Here is an 8,395-nt window from a genome sequence, read left to right on the forward strand (position 1 = left end):
AGGGAAAGTGAACTCCGCTTTCCAGAGTATCTATATACAAGGAAAATTCACCAGGAAGGATCGAATTAACCCTCTCATTAGGAGTGGGAGCTCTAAGATGGTACGAAGAAGGAAAGTCGAAACGTTCGATGGTCAAAGGAAGGTTCTCCTCAGTATAAGAGGAAGGAACAGAACCTAGTTCATCGGTGGACTTGATAGGTTGTTTAGACTAGCCCAGAAGATTTGGCAGTCGCCTTTGGAGTTCTGGATGGTCCAGACTCAGGAAGCGCAGAACGAGCCTCAACACTTTATTTTGCTCTTTTCTGTTGGCTAACTTCTTTGAAATCCCGCCAAAGAGCAGTTAGGGTTTTCTTGTCACTATTTGACTATTCAAGAGGGACAGAAGAAAGGCTTCGCCACTAGATTCACCCTTACCGGCGCTTAGTTCAGAAGGAATTTCAGAAGAAACCCTACCACCTTCCATTATTGTAAAGGTCTGGTTGTGGTTTTTAACAAAAAGATAGCGGAGATGAAAGTAAAAAAAATCAAGATAACCCGTAAAGGGTACAAAGGGGGAAGTAAACTTACTGATTCACCGAGGCAGAAAGCTTAAAAGCGAGAAGATTGCTAGAGCGCGAGGAAGACGACGAAGTTTCAAAATTCCAAACAAAGAGAATGAAGCATACGAGGACAACGAACCGCTTTTAAGCACTCACACAGATGATCGAGGACGTGTACGATCGAGATGGATTCAGCATCAATGATCGTAATTCGAAGACGTTTCAAAGCTTTGAACTCATGAATCGAACAGGCGTTTTAGAAACTGTCGTTTCGATTTCGTGAGTGATGATGATTTTGGCTGCAGAGGATGCATGGCGTCACCCCCATAGAAAGTGAAGACATTCACGAAGCTCGAGGAAAAAGCAATATAGCCGCATTAAATGCGATACGACATTTAATAAGCTGAGGATTATGCAAAGCCCTCTTTCAACAGATAAGTCAAGTTCAAAACCAAGCCCTCAGAATTGCCCGAATGCTTGGTCTGGGGGGCTCGTGATATGGAGAAAATATAATCAAACCGGGTTTGCCCTTGGTTCCACCCTCAACTCCGGTCGGGAGAAAGAAACCGACTCGCTTCCCAATAGCCCGGGTTCAAAAGATAGCTTGCTGAGGAAGTAAACTAACTCAGTCAACAAGAACGCCCGAATCCGTGATAATCGGAGTGGATGAATCGTCAAGGAGACGGTTGATAACACTTGCGGAAGATATTGATCGTGATTATATGGATAACTAACATATAACGATCATATTATCAAAGGAGTTATCTATTAGCCAAACCATAAATGGATCTATCATTAACGGATCTATTCGTTAAGATCTGACGGCTATCCGAAGAAGGCTCAAATACATCCAACAAAGGAGATTCGAAGGTACACACTACATAAGACATCACCTACCCACAAGATAGAGGAGGGATTTATACAATCTGAATCGTATTCTCAATATTCATTTCTTTTGCTCTATGCTCAAGTAGAGTTGTTTATGATCAGTTCATCAACTGACTTAGCCTACGGAGGTGGACTCTTGACCCTAGCGGTCAGGCCACATCTGACGTTCGTTTTTGCAAGTCATCCACAGGAGATCTAAGGGCTGAGCAGATTTTTGACGCATCACCAAGTATCTCTTCATTAGATCCTCTCGGATAAATATTTTTGGGGAACCAGAAACCTTACAACCATAAGAGTCCTTAATGGATGAGCCTTATCCATATTAAAGCATATTCAATATATATTGATTGATGGACAATAATTCCATTTACTTTATGCTCAAGATCTAATCCAAGGAAAAGTTTGGTTTTTCCCAAATCTTTAACTTCAAACAACTTTTTCAAATACTCAATAGTTTTCTTATGGAGTTACACTCAAATTCATATTGTTGACATAAATTGCTATAATAGAAATTTTGATTTCTAATTTCTTAATAAATATGAATGGGTAGATAGGATCATTCTTGTACCCTTCCTTAACTAGTATTCACTTAGACATTGAAACCACATGCAATCAAATTACTTTAAACCGTACAAAGATCTTGGCAACTTTATTGAGAATAAGTTGCAGGGAGTGTATGCATCAGGCATTTTGAAACCCTCATGAATTTTCATAAAAATATTAAAGTCTAATGAGCTCAATATGCTATCACAACGTCCATAAGATGCATTTTCAATTGTTCATAGACTACAAGGCTAATTAGAAAAGGAAATGTAATCATATCCATCATAGGTGAATCTGTCTCATCATAAGAAATCCCATGTCTCTGAGAGAACCCTTGGGCAACAAGTTGAACTTTATATCTCACACCCTCACAACCTCATTTTCTCATTCGTTTACGAATAAATACCCGTTTTTATATCCAATGGGCTTTACATTGTTGGGGATTCGAGTTATGGACCCAAAGGCCTCTTGTTTGGCTAAGGAAGCTATGTCAGCCTTAATTGCTTCCTGCTACTTAGGCCAATCTTGCCTTTGATGACATTTAATAATAGATTGTGGCTCATCATCTTCTGTAACTTTATAAGCATCTAAGAATGCAAAGATATCATCAACGATAATTTCATTTGGATCTCAAATCTCATTATGATATGTAATGGAATTCTCAGTATTCTTGGTGTTGGTTATCGTTGCAATTGTTAGTACCACTTTAGAAGCAATAAGCTCTTCGGGAACAAGCACAATTCTAGGCTCTTCTAGAGCAGATTGTTGATTCTTTCCCCATTGTTTTGAAGAGCAGTGTCCTTTGATCCTATCAATCTACCATGCTTCAAGTGTGGAGAATTTTGATTCATTTCACCCTGTCCTTCAGGAACAACACTCCTAGTTGGAACATTCACAGCTGGAATATAAAACTTGATTACCTTAATAGCATCATTAAATGCATCAAGAGGTCTATTGGCCAGAGCTTGTAAATGAAGAATACATTATATTTCATTTTCACATTGAGGAGTCCTTGGGTCTAATCTACATAAATTCATTCCATTCTAGGAGACATCTATTGGTTGTGTACCAAGATGTTACGCTAGTGCACGTGTCATAATCAAGTAATAAATGATAAGTAGAGTATCGATCCCACAGAGAACTCTATCCTTAACTTTCAATGTAAAAGTAAAATTGAATTAAACAAGATTAAAAAGATTGATTTGTGATTGACTAACTAAATGACCAAATGACAGTTAATTAAACTAACGAACTAAATTGGAGATTGAGCAATAGAAGGAACTTAGTGAGTGAAAAGTGTGTTAGGAATCAAGTTTCCCTTCCCTTGAATTTTATAATGTAAATACTAAAGTAATACTACAACCCCAAGATATATCAAGAACTTGGAATGAATGGCAATATGGTATTTTCCAATACACATAAGCTAACATCCTAAATCAACATCTGCCTATTCCTATGAAGAATTGAAATATGAATGCAATTTAAACCCAAGCCAATCAATGGTAATGTGAGGTAATTGGGTATTCCTACCCAACCTACTAATTAACACAACTAATTACAGGTTATGCTAACTCACACAATTCAACAAACATCTAGACTGCATTAACTTTCCAGCTAACTCAATCATAACAATCGTTCATGAAAGATTCATCAAGAACAGAAATTAACCAATATATATCATGCTGAATTCATTGATAACAAGTTGTATTGTAGTAAAACTAAAGCACACATGATAAGTACATCTCAAAATCAGGTTAGGTACTACTATCATCCCAACACAACACAAGTTTAGCACATAAAAGACATTAAAAACACAGCTATAGTTATTGGTAACATAAAGCTAGAAGATGAGAAGATAAGTTTATAAGAATGAAAATAAACTAAAGCTTCAATGCTTCCACACGAGCTCCAGCCTTCTTCTCCAGCAAATCAGCAACTCCAGCAGCTCTCCTTGCTTCCGCATGAGACCAGCCTTCGTTCTATCTTCTCTCCTCTCAGCTGTGTATTCTCTCTTGCCTCCTTCTCCTCAGCCGTGTGTTGCTTCTTCCTTCTCTTCTTTGCTTCTCCTTCTTTCTTCCATAATATGCACTCATCATTAGGGTAGAACCACTGGCCCTAGGATTAGAACATTCCTCCTCAGATCAAGGGCTGAGAACAATCATACATTTACAAGAATATTATCCACTTAAGTTAGCCATTTCTGGTCATTTCCATTTGAATTGGATCTGAGAATATTCTGCTCCGTCGCTGTGGCAATGCTACAACAAAGTTAGAGGACAACTTCTCCTATTATGGCTATTTACCTACATTTTTCAAGAGAAAGAGAAAGAATCAAATTCCTTCACAAATCTGACGAGAATTCAAGTAAGAGTGATAATAATGAACTAAACAAGATGCAACATGTTAAGACTAAATAAGACAATATCTAATGAATACTATCACTAAAACAAAGACAAAATACTCCTAAATCAAGCCATCTCAAGTATAAAGTTACCAATCTTAACTCTATTTCATAGAGTTATCACACCCCCAAACTTAAGACATTGCTTGACCTCGAGCAATAAAGACAAGTGAAAATACCAACTAACTGCTAATGAAAGCATTAAGAGATCAAAAGAAAAGAAAAGTAGATAACTTGGCTTAATCATGCAATAGGATAGGTGTAAGATAGAGTTTCCTCTCAATCTTTTTCTAATAATTTTTTTTTCCGATCCAACACATCTGGCCAATAACTCTTAGATGTCATTCTTTACTCATCAGGATGCTCGCAAGTGTGTGTGTGAAAGTTAAGAATCTTGCCCCAGAGTACCCTAGTCCAGCTGAATCATGGTCCTCAAGTTTAGTTCATTGATCTAATATGTTGACCAAATGATTACCTCTCCACTAATTAGGGATCCATATCCTTTTACACCCCCAAGAACTTGATGCATACTATTTAGAGCTTTTGACCCCCAAACTTATTCTTTATGAAGTTTTTTTTTTTTTTTTTTTTTTTTTTTTTTTTTTTTTATCATGTTGTCATCCTGCCTTTTTACGCGAATATCGCTCATTTGTGATGAAGATACCCGGTTACTCAGCAAGATCACAAACAAAAGTGCCTTGCATGCTCATATTCCGGGCCACTATTGACGTAAAAAATACACATGGGTTACATGCATATTCCTGGTTACTAGGCAGCCCAAATCAGCGGAGCATTATTCTTTCTTTCTCTTTTATTTTATTTTATTTTTTCATGATATATGTGCTCATATTCCGGCCTTGAAAAAAAAGGGCATTCCCCCGCCCGGCCCCCAACCTTTTTGGGGGGGGCCCCCCCCCCCCCAACCCCCCCCCCCCCCCCCCCCCCCCCCCCCCCCCCCCCCCCCCCCAACCCCCCCCCACCCCCCCCCCCCCCCCCCCCCCCCCCCCCCCCCCCCCCCCCCCCCCCCCCCCCCCCCCCCCCCCCCCCCCCCCCCCCCCCCCCCCCCCCCCCCCCCCCCCCCCCCCCCCCCCCCCCCCCCCCCCCCCCCCCCCCAACCCAACATCACAACAACCAACGACCAACACACAACCAAGAAGGGAAACAACAAAAAACGACCAAGGAAAAGACAGAAAAAACCAACAACAAACAAACAATAGAAAAGGGAAAGAGGGGGGACACCACCAAAAAAAAAAAAAAAAAAAAAAAACAAAAAAAAACAAAAAAAAAAAAGAAGGAAGAAAAACACAAACACACCCAGGGGGAACAACACAAAAAACCAGAACAAGAAGAGGACACAACGCCAAGGGAAGAGACGGAGAAGACCCCAACAACAAGAGAGGAAACACGCAAGGCACAAAGCGAAACAAACAGCCCCCCCAACCCGGCACGCAAAACGCGTTGACGTAAAAAATACATATGGGTTACATGCATATTCCTGGTTACTAGGCGGCCCAAAATAGCGGAGCATTATTCTTTTGGGGAAGGGAAGGGGTCAAACCTCAGTCAATATTCACAATGCACAGAGTTCTTGGAAACACCCAAATGGGCAACAGAGAATGTAAGACCCGTAGCTAGCTGAAAAATCTTTGTTGTAGCGTTGCTGCAACATCGCTACAGCAACGAACACAGAATGTAATTTTCAATAGAGAATGTAAGACTCGTAGCTAAGGATCAAAACTTTGTTGTAGCAAAGCTATGACAAAGACAGTGAAATCTGCTGGGTACTGAAACATGCTCTGTTCAGCAGTTTGTTTTATTGGCAAATTTGGCAAAACAACCACTCAATCTCTTTTTGTTCCCCACACTCCCGCACATCAAAAATACATGTCATCAAGTCATCATCCAATTTTATTATCAAATGAAAACTAACAAAATTGGAAACTACCCACAAACTTTGTTAAACACCTACTTAACTAATAAAAAAAACATAACTAATAACATTGAAATTGGGTTGCCTTCCTTTAAAAGCATCTTGAAGTCTGATTGAAGATTTGTCATGCTCCAATGGTGCACCCCAATAATGCGTGATCCACTGCATGCTCTAGTTCCCAAGGCCATTTAATGATTTCTTCTTGTGCACCTTCCATAATTGGACTCAAACTCCTTTGCTGCTTCACATACCTGTTGCAACATTTCTCCAACCAAATTTTAAGCTTGTACACTGAAGGATTGATCCCGTTGATCTCTACTATACTCCATCCCATTGCTCTTCTACACTTCTTCAGCACTTTAAGTAGCATATCTTCCTGCTCCTCTATTAGCACTGCTGAAACAAAAATAGGGAGTGTTTTGGCTGCATCTAAATGGGCATACTGAGAGTGTTTTGAAAGAGGTGTGAACTCTAACATAGGTGGCTCTTCAATTGATGGTTTAGGGGCTTTAGTTTCAAGCTCAGATAATACAAGAGACTCAAATCTACTCCCACTCAATACCTTAGCTGGTCTTGCCTCTAACCAATCCATATATCTACTTCCTTCATCATCCACTTGTTCAATTTCTATTGCCAATGAAAGCTCTATTGGGTTTTTAATACACTCTTTCTCCAGCTCTTCTGAAACCAGCTCTTCAATGACATCCACAACAAAGCACTCTTCTATTGCATCTGGAGATCTAGGATTTTTTGTATCACTTGGCAATGATCCTTAAGATCGATTACTGAAAGCACTAGCCAGCTGTCCAACTTGATTCTCCAAATTTCTCAACGAAGATGCTTGACTTTGAATCCTTGCATCATTCTTTGCCATATACTCCTTCAATAGAAGCTCTATTGATGAAGAGGGTTCCACAGGCTGAATTTTCACTTGCTGTTGAGCACTTGGAAGCGAATGAGGTCAAGGTGGGATGGAAGATGGGCCTACATTCTGTCCTTGAACATTCCAAGAGTAGTTAAGGTGCTGCCTCCAACCAAGATTATAGGTGTTGGAATATAGGTTATTGGCATTGCTGAAATTACCAACATAGTAAGCAAATTCTGGGTTAGATGGACAGCTATCAAAGACATGCTCCCCACCACAATATATACACGAGACTGTTGTATTTTGTTGAGTTTGAATAGCTGTAGCCAGGTTTACGGATGTTAACTCCCTAGTTAGGGATGACACTTGTGCCATTAAAGCTATCACTGCATCTAACTCATAAATCCCTGCCACTCTCTTATTTGTAGCACTTCTCTCAGCTGACCATTGGTAGTTGTTGTTGGCCATTCTCTCCAAGATCTCATAAGCTTCATTGTAAGACTTTGCCAATATAGCTCCATTTGCTGATGCATCCACTATGGATTGAGTTTGTCCACTTAAACCATAGTAGAAAGTCTCCATTTGAATCCAATGAGGAATACCATGGTGAGGACATTTACGCAAGAGCTCCTTAAATCTTTTGCATGCTTCATGCAAAGATTCACTATCCATTTGTTGAAAACTAGTGATATCATATTTGAACTTGGCATTCTTTGTTGCAGGGAAGTACTTCATCAAGAACTTCTCTACTAAATCATTCCATGTGGCTACTGATTGTGGAGGTAAGGAGTTCAACCATGCTCTTGCTCTATCCCGCAATGAGTAAGGGAATAACTTCAATCTCAAGGCTTCTTCAGTTGCTCCAAGTATCTTGAAAGAGTCACTTACTTCCATGAAGAGTCTAAGATGGAGATGAGGATCTTCTGTTGGCATCCCACTGAACTGTCCTATAGTCTGAAGCATTTGGAACATCACAGGCATAAGTTCAAAATGTAATGCTTGAATTTCTAGCCTTACTATATTGGGATTCAACTTATGCAACCTTGGGATAGCATATCCTCTAATGGCCCTATCTTTATCATCACCCTCAGCTGCCATATTATTCTCATTATTATTCAACCCAAATCTCACTGCTTCAACCATTATTTGACCTGCTGTTAAACCTTGCTACTCCTTTCTTCTAGCTCGAAATGTCCTTTCAATTTCAAAGTCAAAGGGTATCAACTCTT

The 8,395-nt window shown here is 39.9% G+C and overlaps 1 non-coding gene across 1 annotated transcript; it reads left to right on the plus strand.

Annotated features, from left to right (window-relative positions):
• Positions 1–7,764: 7,764 nt before the first annotated feature.
• Positions 7,765–7,871, plus strand: LOC149005193 (small nucleolar RNA R71). The gene has a single exon (XR_016170079.1). It is a non-coding gene; the product is annotated as a small nucleolar RNA R71 (small nucleolar RNA).
• Positions 7,872–8,395: the final 524 nt, after the last annotated feature.

This window comes from Hakea prostrata, chromosome 9 (genome assembly GCF_041222555.1).
Source record: "Hakea prostrata isolate BN-2017 chromosome 9, UWA_Hpros_2, whole genome shotgun sequence".
NCBI classification, from domain to species: domain Eukaryota; kingdom Viridiplantae; phylum Streptophyta; class Magnoliopsida; order Proteales; family Proteaceae; genus Hakea; species Hakea prostrata.